Raw genomic sequence first — 13,243 nt, forward strand, 5'->3', positions numbered from 1 at the left:
CTTGTTAACGTCACCATTTCTCCGTGAGCTTTGATGGTTACGTAGTGCCCAGACTGTAGGAAAGGAAAAGTGTTTCAAACAAGACCGAAAGTTGAGGCACTGAATAGTCTCACCAATTCTCTATTCAAATCCTCCTAGAGAGATAAAGCATGAATTTCTAGTGAAAATAAGAATTTGCTCTTTTAACACTTTCACATCATGAAATGGCACAGACCATTTTTTTTCTTTCCTTTGCACACAAAATACAGCGTTTCATTTTCTTTCCAGTTTGTTCTCTCTTCCTCTCTTGGTAAGCTGTATTTTCTGTCTTAGCCAATTACTCTTTTTTATTGGTGAGATCAAAAAATAGTGTTTTCTGTTAAGTTTTTAGGCCACATCTGGAAGACGTTGCACCACTCTCCTTGAAAGCTTTTACTTGTTAACACAGTGAGAAATTTTGGATTCTTAGGGATCAGAGACAGCATATTTCCAGTAGATCTTGAGAGGGGCCTTAATAAACCTATACAGTATTTACTTATGTCTGTCACATTCTGTCACATTTGAGTCGATGGTGCTTCTCACACATCTCAGAAGTCCAAGGCAGTTCAGAAGGAATAGCAGTCTCACATGAACTGCGCTATTATCCCTGCAGAAGCAAAGCAGAACTCATAGTTCTGTTCCAAAAAGTATTGAAATTTACTAGGGAGTTTTAAACACCTCAGTATGAGGATCTCATGAAAGTGGGCAGCATGTCAGATGATTTCTAATAGGTGTAGCTGGGTACAAGTTCAGACACTTTCATTCTAGGTAAAGCTCTACATTTTGGAACCTTTTCTGTTGGTTAACTTCGAAACACCTATAATAAACGCATTAACTTTATTAACTTAGAAAATGAAGTACATAACTGAGGTGCACTATCAAGATTTTACAGTAAGTCTAGAGAACATGCGAGGAATGAAAGATGGGAGTCCTGAATTCTGTTACCATTATATAATTAATTGGCCAGCTCTATGTTTTTAAAATTCATTTTTTACAGTACCACAATCCAAATACTACTAAAATAGAAACCTTGTGTGCTTTTCTTGAATAGAATCCAAGAAACCGGTCTCAAAATAGACAACGCTGCTTTTAACCATCGTTGAGTTTTTCCTGAGAAAAAGAAAACTCTCACAAAAATCACAAAACCTATCCCCTACCTTCTCTTTACAGGCTAAAACCAGCAAAGTAAAAGCAAAATAGTTCCATATGGTATGATGTACCGCAGCTCGCTGTACAATTACAACCCAGCCTTACCACTGATCGGACAGTGTCATCACAAGTGTGTCTTCTTAGAAGACCCAAGTCCCCATGAGTTGTGAAACAAGACGTGTCAGTTTATTTCTTTTGGAGTACAACATGTAGTACAGCATATTTGCTTCAGTTTCTCAGAAAAGGCTGAAAGTTGGGATACTGTTAACTACAGACATCGTGTTCTCATCTGATAAACAGCATGACAGCTGGTTTGGAGGGCCAGTCATTACCACCAGCATAAAGAGGGAGTTTAGAGAAAGCTTTGAACTCTAGAAATGTAGAATCTGCACCTCATTATGGAGAAAGCATAAACCCTGATTCTTAACATAGCAGCCAAAAATGTGGTACTTGGGAGCCTCGCAGTTGGTGTCACTGAGATTCTTTGGGTTTTTCAATCTACTTGCACCATCAGTGTTCCAGCACCACCATATTCCATCTACTACTGCTTCCCTGGCACTGGTCACAGTTTTCAGCAGCTAAAATGATTCTCAACTTCCTTGTGGAATTCACTGATCTTTTCTTTTTTCCCATGGACTGGGAAAACCAGTTGTACATAGTGAAAAATGAAAGGTGTTTCTTTAATTCCTAGGGAAAATAGGCTTGAAGCTTATAAAGGAGAGCACAGCAAAACACACAGTCTGATAGCTTTCTGAAGATAAACCTACTCCTGCAGAAGAAACAGAAGTGTGCTGAACAACCCAAACTTTATCAAACTCAACTACTGCAACACAGCAGTAACTGCTATGTTCTAAGCTGTTTCCATTGGGTATAACGAGTTTTATACCACTTTACTGGGAGAATCTGCCCTAAGGACAAGGCGTGGATGCAGGAAAGTATTTCATCACAGATCTGTGGAACAATATTTTATCTTCATGTTGCTTCTACCTGGACCGATTGTGATGCCCTCTTACAGCACATTTTCAAAAAGGCTTTAACAAATTGTTATTGGATGGGAGACAGAACAAGGAACAACAGACTTCAGTTGTGCCAAGTGAGATTTATATATACAAGATCCTTTGAGCAGCGAAGACAGTTGTGTACTGAAACTTTTTGGATATGAGTGAGGTATAATCATTAGATTAAAATCATCAGATATTTTTAAGAGAAGGTTAGATAAAAGGCTATCAGAAATCTTGCAGCTGAGGAAGATTTACTTGAAGAGGAGAGGGGAAAGAAATCAGTTTTCTTGTTTTTCTGACCTGCCTTGTTTTTCTATGATGGTGTTATTCTGTGCAAGGTTAGAAGGAGCGTCATCTCATGGGCTAAGGTAAAAGACAAAGGTTAAAAGACAAAAGAGAGAACTGAACCATGAGTTTCTATGACAGAAGTGTTATCCCATATGGATTGCTTAAAGCCGAGCTGTTCACAGCTCATAAATGAACTGGGAAGAGGAATGCGCGATGATGTGACAACATTTGAAGAACATATATATTAATTCAGATCTGAAGCTGATTGAAAAGTACTGCGAGAGGCTCCCATGACACTGTATGAGTGGTGGTAACTGAAATGCAGCTTTCCAATGTGCAGTGCCATGCACACGAGGGAAAAACATGCTTATGTTATGATGGCCTCTAAAACAGCTAACATCACTCAGGAAAAAAGCCTGGAAGTCACTGGGAATCATTCTCTGGAGAAAAGTTCAATGCTCAAAAGTGGATAATAGGACAAAAATGAGTGAATATTGTTAGGAAAAAAATAGAGAAACAAAATGTAAAGCATATTTATAGCACTGCATACAATCACGGGGCACTATTTGCATATGATGTTCAGTTCTAGCTACCTCATCTCAGAACCCATACAAGTGGGATTACAATAAGGTCCAGGGCTGGATAAGCAAAGCACCTCAGAAATAAGAAATGGTAAAATGATGGAATACAAGTTCACTCGCTGCTGTTAAGCACAAGGTGCTGCCTCTGCCTCAGCCAGCCTGCAGAATGCAGCTGGGGAAGCTGTGGAGGGCTTATGACTACATGCTTGCTTCCTTTCTATTCTCTCTCACTGTGTGTTAGGTGAGCCACTGGTTTGAACTCCCACAGCCATTCATATGATCCCATGAGGAGAAACTAAATAAATTTGGATCTGTTAGCTGGGAAAAGAAATGAATAAGGGGTGATCAAAGATAAGAAATAAACTGATTTGAAGGACAAATTTAGTTAATACAGAGTCATTTGTAGCTATTACGTACAGGAATTCAGAGGAAACTACCAGCTCAAGAAGGCATTGCTTCTCAGCCTGCTAGGAGCTAAGAAGATGCTATGGCATGAGAAACCAGTAATGTGAGAGCTGGTTCCATCCTGCCTGTGAGTGATTTTGAGCTCTATGAAGCTGTGGTGGAACTATTCTAAGGAAAACCAGAGAACTCCTACATTGAGAGCCCCGATCTGTTACTGAAGTTCTGGTTTTCTTCCTTCCTCTCTAGTTTTATTATTACTAAATCCATTCGTGCCTCAGTGGCAAAATCCTAAATTATCTGTGTTCCAGAGCTGTATTTACAGCCAAATAGGAAATGACAGAATTGGCTGCTGGCTCACTGCACTGAAAAAGTTGAGCAACTCTAAATTTTAAAAGAAATCCAGATGGTCTCATGAGAGCGGGAGCCAGGAGTGCCATTGCCATGCGTTCTTTCATTTCTTTGGGGATCGGATTCTCTATTGGCAATACGAGGCAGTGTATTTCTCCATCACTAGGAACACTTTTGGGTTAAAGTGTTACTCAGACTAACACTTTGCTTTACTAGCTGTATCCATCCACCAGTAAAGAATTCCTATTTGCCTGCAAAAAAAACAAACACAAACAACTGACCAAAATCTTTTTACAAAATGAGGACATTCAAATACATTAAGCTCACGCACTGAGACTGAAGTACTTTCAATGGCCCTAGTGGCGTTTTTTAATGTAAAAAGTGCATCAGTTCCCTGTACCCCGTGAGAGCATTTGGGGTGGAATCAGTTTTCTTCATTGCAGCCCACCCAGTGCTGTGCTTCAGACTTGCAACCAAAACAGCCCGGTAACAAAGTTAGTTCTTGCTGAGCACTGCTACCACAGCATCAAGGCATTCTCTGTTTCCTACTCTGCCCCCGCTGTGAGTGGGCTGACCCAAACTATCCAAAGAGATACTCCATACTGAGTAGTATTGTGCCCAGTACTGTAAAACAGAGGCGGAAGTTTTTGCAAAGTAGGCATTGCTCAGACTCCCCGGGCATCAGTCTGCTTGTGGGAGGTGATGAGCAAGAGCCTTTGCATCACTTGGTTTCTTTCTATACGGCCACACTCTGACACCGTGAGAGTCCTGCACCAACTTTGGGACTCCTGACGAACAGTAGGATTTAGGATTCTGTGGTTCTATGAGCTTTTCAGGACTATCCAAAAGCAAAAACCTTGGGAAGGGTTTTTGTTGCTTTTGTTTGTTGTTGCTTTTGTTTGGTTTTGCTTTTTTTAATTATGTTTGTTTTTCTTAGAGTGGAGGAACTTGAGTTTTAAGGAGTGAAATTCATACATCGAGTTTCTATTAATGAGTTTCAGTTAACAGATCCATGCTTACCACAAAGTCTGTTCCAAACTTCATTGTTTCCACTGCAAAGTGGAGGAACTTGAGTTTTAAGGAGTGAAATTCATACATCGAGTTTCTATTAATGAGCTTCAGTTAACAGATCCATGCTTACCACAAAATCTATTCCAAACTTCATTGTTTCCACTGCAAAACTCACTATTCGTATTTCAGCTCTTGTGTCTATAAAGCAAGAATAACATTCATCCTTAATAGGACTATCTCTAATTGATGACCTTGGAGAGAAAGCTCAAAGCTCTATGTGTTAATCACTATTTTATTGTTGTTTAGTTATGGCGAAATGATCGTTGCAAGTGCAAGCAGAACTTTCTTCATATAACCTACTAAGTCCTTCACTTACAATAGATTCTTTGGTATAAGGCAGAGTCATAGGGACCCTGAGTTAAATATGCTTGCTATAGAAGCAAGCATACTTGACATAGAAATTACTGTGATAGCTGTGGTAACATAAACTGTAACAGCAGACTAGTATCAAGCTACCAAACTATTCAGATGAGAAGTCATAAATATTGCATGTATTGAACTGAATACTGCTGGAAAAGAAAAAATAATATAAATAATTATTTTCAAGTGCTGACTGCTGTGCCAGCTACATTAAGCATTCTTTCTGGTGCTGAGCCCATTCAGTCTGTTTAATTTTGTTGTGCTGCTTTTGGCTTAGGTCATTCCCATTCAAGTTGTGCTGTTAGGAAGTGGCAGAAATGAAGCTCTGGCTCCTTTGGATCCAGGTCCCATTCTTTGCCCCTTCCCTGTGCCACGGCTCAGGCTCTCTGCCCATCATCCATCTGCCCCTCCTTCAGTATCTCAGCTCCCTCCTCCCCCCACCAGCTGGGTGACACCAGAGGAAGTGGTTGCTTTGGAGCTGGGCGTGTATTAGCTGGCAGAAAACTAAGTATGATAAACAACCTATGAGCTCAGGTAGCGGCCTTTCAGTCACAGTAAGAATCTGAAGGAAATGATCTTTCCTTTACTGAGCTGTTCACGTTTCACAAAACCTTAAAAGCTATCATTGTTTTGATTTATCAGCATTAACACATGATTTAGTAGGGACCAGGATGACATATCTCAAGCCAGAACTTGAGTCTTACTTAAATGTCTCCACTCCAGCAGTCAGACAGCATTTCCCAAGCATAGAAAGTTGTATTTTCTTGTCAAAACTTGGGGCTTTTTATTTGGGGATAGAAAAAATTATCCAAAGTTCCGTACTGTACAGCCCTAATGAATGAAAGATTTTCTTTGCCTTTAGAACTTCCTGCCTATGAAAGGTGTTCTACTTGAATATCCACAGATGAGAATCACGTGTTACGTATGGGTGTATTTTCTGCCTTTATGAAGTGCATTCTTCTTCCACATTGCCAACATCCTAGACTTTATCTGACTTAAGTGCAGGTCCAAAAAGAGCCAGTTCTGGCACAGAGCAGCTAACAGATGGTACCTGTTCTAAAGTATGATAAAACTGAATGCTTTCTTTTGTAACATCTTCTCCATTATATCGCTTAAAAATTGATACCACATGTCATCCTTAGCCCTCCCAGAACACATTAAAAATGAGGGGTAAAAAAGCCAAACATCAAATTCACCTTGATATGACTTTGATGGAATTAAGATAAAGAGATGAGCTGAACTCAGTGGCATTACAAATTAATTTATTTCTCTCTGTCAGTAACTCAGTTTTCATTGAAAGCATGCCAGGTCACTGACATGGTAGATAAAGCAATCTCCTGTCAAAAAGTTGTCTAAGAGGAAGTTAATGTCAGAAAGCAATGTGGTGGTTATATCAATCGTGGACAAACTGGAAACAGAGGAGTAAATTTGATAAAGTACTGATGAGCAGACAATATGCAGTGAGTGTAGCTTGCATTGATCAGGTTACTGCACACAATACACTTTCACAGAGAAACGAGGTAATAGGCAAGTTCTGCACATGTACATGAAAACATAGATGAAAGATGGAAGAAAGCCCCAGAGCACGGTGAATTTGATTTCCCAGTTCATTCTGGTCATGCATAAAGTAGACATAAGTGCTGTGCTGTGACTGCTGCACAGCTTTCAGTAGATCCTGTAAAATCCCCTCCAGAAATTCCCTCCTACATACAGAAGCTGTATGGAATAAATTCAAGCGACATTAACTAAACAAGTTCAGTTTTTTGTGGGTGTAGTTTCTTACCTATTGACTTTAAATTGGTTTTATCTGTTTATTTTATGACTATGCCTTTAGGCCATAGGCACAAATTAAGTTTGCAAACAGTTACTCCATTCAGAGATGTTAGTGCTCCCTAGCTCATCACTGACCTTCTGCATAAGGCCACTTACCCCACAGCTCTGCCAGCCCGTTCCAAAACGAGCCAGTTGGTGTCACCAAGGCCAGCAAGCAGCTTCCAATGAAGCAGCCAAGGGGGCAAGCCAAGGAGCTCTGGCACCATTCCTGCCACAATCACCTGCTGCAAGAGAGTGGCAAGCTGCAGGGTGTGTTATGTCTTCATCTGCTCCAGCTGTGCTGGGAGCAGCAACCTACTGCCCTGCCGACAGCTAAACCAGTACAAGCAGATCTAACCCACACTAAAACCTTGTCTACACACAGCTTTGTGTGTACACTGCTACACTGGTTTGGAAATCAGTACAGCTGACCAGGTAAACTCCTGCAAACTTACTTATGGCATTCTGAAGTTTTTCTACTGATGCGGTATCCCTACAAAGGTAGCTCTAAGACAATGTTATTTTATCATATTCTATGGCAGGATGTTGTGTTGCATCCTAAGCCAATGTGGAAGCACAGAAGAAGAGGAGTGCCTTACCTTTATATACATCTTTTGTTTATCTTATAAGACATTTTTAATTTAATCTCATCTTAAGTTATACGTAACGCAAACCAGTACCATCTGTAAGTATTTCCAGGCCTTTGTTACCCAAATGCAGCAAAAGGAAGACCAGGAAAGCTGCAGAGAACCATAGCTGGGAAGGGGATGCCCGTCCCCTGCTGCCCTATGCCAGGTAGCACACAGCACACTGAACTGAGAGTCCACAGGGTGTCTGAGTCTCCTGAGTGCCCTGAGATGGCATTGAGCAGACACAACATGAAACCAAGTAAAACAGAAGAAAAACAAATGGATCCATGTTGCATCTGTGCAATTCTGTATTGTAGTGAGGGTCAGCTCTTCACTTTTGGTGCCTATGAATCATGGAGCCCTGGAGTGCCTTCCTGCAGAAGGGAACAAGCTGCAGAGCCCTGAACACACACAACAAACCCGGGGAAAAAATATGTAAAGCCAAGCGATGTATATTCAAGCCCTTGGCAGAGCCTGTACCCACATGGTAGGCACGTAATGCCATTCTGCAACTCAGGTTGATCAGAGTGTGAGAACTGTTCAACTGCTTTAGCAAGGTCTGTCAGAGACTTAGGGAATGGCTTGGTACTTTGCTAAAGCTCCACCTAGGCACTCCACATGCCTTAGGAATTCCAGCAATTTGCAGCTCTCTGATCCTGGTAGGAGGTTCCTTCTTTGTAATCTTCTAACAAATCGAACACAATCATTTTATTCTGCATGAAAATAGCAAACTCGGGTATCTTTCTGAGTCAGAGGATTTAAAGTTCAAGTCATTCTGAAAGCCTCACTCTAATTAAGAGAAGAAAGAAAGAGCCCGCTTGGCACTCAGCAAATGCAAGCAAGAAGCATAATTTCTTGATTTCAATCATGTAGATGCAGCATTGTTTCTTTTTAGGTAAGACATGAGAAAGATTAAATACAAAGATAGAAATCTATCTCCTTTTTCTAGCCAAGATTCGGGAAAAATAAAAAATAAAAAGCATTTTGGCAATTGGGCACCAAAAGCATGAGCTGCTAACCTGGTAATAATGTATACTGGCAGAGTTTGTGAGGGTATCCCAGAGGAGAGGCAAAGTCTGGGGCTGCACACTGATGGCCATCACAGTTATTTTAATATAGAATTGTTTTGTCCAGGCTGGAGTTAAGGGGATTGCCACTGCCCTTTCCTGTTTTTCCTTTAGAACAACCTTGCATAACAAAGAAGTTTGATGGGAAGCATACATGTCTTCCCAGCTCAGAAATCAGAAACACAACAGGGGGGGACTCTGAAGGCAGACAGCCCATAAGCAAAGCACTGATCAGTTTTAAGGCAAAACAAAGTGTGACATACCCTGTGCCTTGGAAGAGGTTTGACAGAACTTCTCTGTACTTTCTATGCAGCAACACATCTGGAGCTGGGCGCGCTGGGTGGGCACACTGCAGGAGATGGCACTGCCCATGAAGTGCTGCGCAGAGAACAGCCTGCACCACCCTGCTTGTTGATAGAGAACCAGGGAGTGGTGCATCCTTTTGTTCCAAACAGATGACCTCAGTTCCAGGCAGGGAATGCTTGGCACATCTCTTACTACCCTGACTTCCCACAGATAACATGTGGTCTGCGCTGTACCAGACCCTGCACCATCCCTTTAGCTGTCTGCAATTGCTTCTGTGTTTGTACAGAAATGCAGGAACTCTCTTGCCCGAGGAGTTTCCCTGAGAGATAGAAATACTCTGCAGAGAGCTTGCAGAGAGTCTTACAGTACGTGTGCATTGAGATGGTACCGATAGACAAGAGCCCCGGAAGAGCTGAACAAACCCCATGTTCAGAGAGACCTATTTAAACAAAAGCTTTGCTGTCCCTCAGAATAAGTCCCGATGGAGACATGGTTTGGTAGGAAGATAATCTGCCATTCAGCTGATAGACGTGAAGTATAGTATGAGAGTCAGCAGGGACTTCCAGAAATTTAGCATGAAATGGATGCTGGTGTTTTCCATTCCGTGCGCTTGTGTCATTTGAAAGAAATCAATCAATCAATATATCTACAGATTGCCTCACACACTGCTGCACTATAAGAACTTGGTGTTGGAAACAAAACGTTAAGCCACCCAAAGCCGCTGCAGTTAATCATATTTAACACCTGACTAAACCGGGCTCACCCAGAGCTCTGGGAAGGGCTGGGAACAAACACTGCTGCCCAAGTAATTCTGCTGTATTACCCAAGAGCCTGTCAATACCTGCAGCTTCTGCTAAAGCTGTATAGAACTGTAAAAGCTAAGGGCTCTTGTACAAATATAGGACGTTTTGTGCTTCCCATTTCTCTGTTCAGTCACAGAAATGATACAAATCACACGGCATGTCTCAGAAGGGCCTACTGTTACTTTTTCCTATGACCCTCAGACAGACTTACTATTGATTATGAATCTATTTACTTTCAATGAATAGGTCATTATGAAAATCTTATGAGAGATAATTGCAGAGAGCATGCTCTGTTGGTCAGCCTCCATAGCGATGCCATAGCACCGAGTTGCCTTGTGTTTATTCTCTTTACAACAAAAGTGAACGTACAATTTGCTCTAAACTGAGGAAGATAACTTCAGCTTTTGTGCTGCCTGAATAACCCTGAAGAGCAGTGCTGAGGCAGGGCAGATACCAGTGAGGGAGTGCTTTAGTACTCAGCCTCTAAGACTTAATAGGCAGTCCCCGGCAACTTAACACCCATCCCTGCAGCAGTACCACTACCCAGAACAAGCAGTCTGGAAGGGAACAGACCCTCTGTCTGATATCTGGAGGGAAAATTGTTTCAAAATCTTCCTTCTTTTCTGTTACCAAGTCTCCTTTCTGACCGAGGTCCTAGGAAAACACTGTAATGGCTGAAAGATTGACACAGACTGAGGGGAAAGATGAGTTAAACGGGATAATGTGCATCCAGAGCTGCTTTATTCCATGGGGAATGCCGAGAAGCCTGCACAGCAGAGGGACAACGTCGTGGGGAGATCACAGACAGCATCATGTTGCTGGAAAACAACATGCTTCTAGAAAAACAGAAAGCCAAATAGGTGCATCTGTTATCAATCAGCCCTCCACAACTTTAGGAGTCCTGGAGCAGAAGAAGCAAGCCTGCCCTCAGGCTCAAATTCCTCCTTGGAATTTCTCTAATGTTCTTGTCTGCAGATCTATGTTTCCTCCTCCACCCTGCTAACAGCAGCTACTGCTGGCCCTTCTACCAGCCTGACTGCTCAGCCAGGGCAGCCAGCAGCACTGTGACAGTGACACCCTTTGCTGTTTTAGCCCATTCAACGAAGTCCTGGCCTATTTCTGATCAAATATGTATTCGTTGTTTGTTTGTTTGTTTTCAATAAGCATACCTACATTACAAAATCAGCTTCCTGAGAAGTTGTTAATGGTACTCATTCAGCTTTTTTTTTCCCTAGTAATGTAAAACCACGAAGACCATTGCCTCTGCACACAGTGCACATGCACTCATGTTAAAAACAATCAAAACCCAGCAGTTTCCATAGTGTAAAAATAGGTTTGCTTTCTAATTCCAGCTCTGACCAAATAGCCAAAGTTTCTGTACAAAGCACATTGTTTAGAGTGTGTACAAGACCTGTGTCTTTAGGTCACTTCATTCTGGCTCTCAGCTCCCTCCTTGCTCCCAGCTATGCCAGGTACCCATATAACCCCGACTCCCACTCCAGTCAGCCAGGTTTGGAGGAGCACATATTACAAACTGCAGTTTTTAGTGGATATTTAGTCTCAAGACCAGAATAGAAATGGTCCCTAAGTAAAGAACCCTGAAATTCACATGCTCTGGGTCATCAGAACCAGCTGTTTTACTCTGCTCATCCATCCCCACAGACGCACATTATGGTCATGTGTGTAACCACAAGTGGAGCACCTCCAGCAGTACCCTGTGTTGGTGCTGCGTGTTGTTCTCTTTGTCTCCAAGTATGTTCTTGTGCTCCTGGATATTCCCAAGCCGACCTTCAATCTCCAGACTCTGACCTCAAACTGAGGAGAATTCAGTAATGAGTACAGTTAATTCGAAACTGCCTATTTTTTCTAAAGTCAATAATGGGAAAACCAACTGTCAGCAGAACCCTCCTGAGAACACAGTCCTACAGGGATCTAATGTTTCCCTCAACAAAACAATGCTATAGCAACGAGCCCGATGTGTGCCTGCTCAAGCTGCCAACCTACTGCCGCGCTTTCCCCAGTGCTTAAAGCAGCCTTCATACAAACTGAACTACAAGTATGCAGCAGTTACGGCAGCATGCTTAAGTCACTGAGAATAGGCTTAATAGGATGCGTTGCCTTCCAGTTTTAAGCAAGCCATCCAAAGTCCCCTTGCATTTGCTGAAACAAGTGTTTAACCTCTCCTTTTTGGTTCCTGAATTGAGAAAGGAAGCCTAAGTTCTACAGTCTGTACTTCAATGAAAAATAGGCAAAAAATGTTTCCTGTAAGTACCGCATGTCTTGCCTGATCAGTCAGGAGTTTACATCATGGGCAGATATGCCTATATGTACTCACAGGATGCAAACTCAGGATGTGCCCCATCTATTTCCCTACCACAGTCTCAGCGTTGTCTGCTTCAGGTTCCTCCATTCCTCAGGCACCTCCCTGATTCATAATCTCAGGAAAGTAGGAGATAATGATGATCTTACAGACCTGCATGATGACTGTCTTTGCTGTGGATTTTCCAGCCCAATTGATTGCCCGCTCTCTGGTAAGCAGGCTAACACTGCAAACTTCCAGGGTATGATTGCTATTTGCTTATCTGTCGTCAGAGTGGCTCTCACTGTGGCGTCTCTTTGATGAAGGGCCAGAGCCACTACTGCTTTAGTATACAGTTTCATTTTTGTGGCTTCCTTCATTCCGAATTTCTTCACCCACTGCTAGTTATCCCAAATCTACAAGATGCACTTTCACCCTCTGGTGTGTTTTTTTTCCTGTCCGTAAGCTCTCGTCATTCTTCCATCTCTAATCACCATGTTAGAAGGGGTTGCTTAAGTTCCATGTATATCAAAGATATGCAAAACAGAAATGTAAGGAGCACTACCTTATACTGATCTCATGACAATGACAGAGAGAGGGAAAAAACATGTAAAATGTGGATTTAAAACAAAACTGTGTTTTAGAAAACGCGTGGAGTGTAGAATTATGGGAGACTGATTCTGGTATCTTGACACTGGAATAATTCTGCACAGAGAAATGCAGTGCGAGTTAATACAGGGATGCATCCTGACATTTTGCTGTGGCTCCACCCGATATAACCGCACAGAGTGAGGCTGGGTTGTGTCAGGCAAAGCAGCTACATATCAGTGTACTCTGATGTTGCGGTGTCAGCTGTTGTAGGCTGACAGCATACTTGATCGTGTAGTCATATCTGTAAGCCTTGGGGTTGTCAGTTACTCTGTACTGACTGGAGGTCTGGAGAAAGAGCTCGGTTGCAGACATCAGTACTGCAGACATGAAGTCAGATAAGACAAATTCCAGCACCGGTGCTGCACAGATGGAACACAAATGCTCTCGGATTGACGTAGGAGTGTATCCTTCAAACAGGGGTGTTTGCTGTCAGAGGTTACATTTCTAAAACAGTT

The sequence above is a fragment of the Excalfactoria chinensis genome, chromosome 3 (genome assembly GCF_039878825.1).
Source record: "Excalfactoria chinensis isolate bCotChi1 chromosome 3, bCotChi1.hap2, whole genome shotgun sequence".
NCBI lineage: Eukaryota > Metazoa > Chordata > Aves > Galliformes > Phasianidae > Excalfactoria > Excalfactoria chinensis.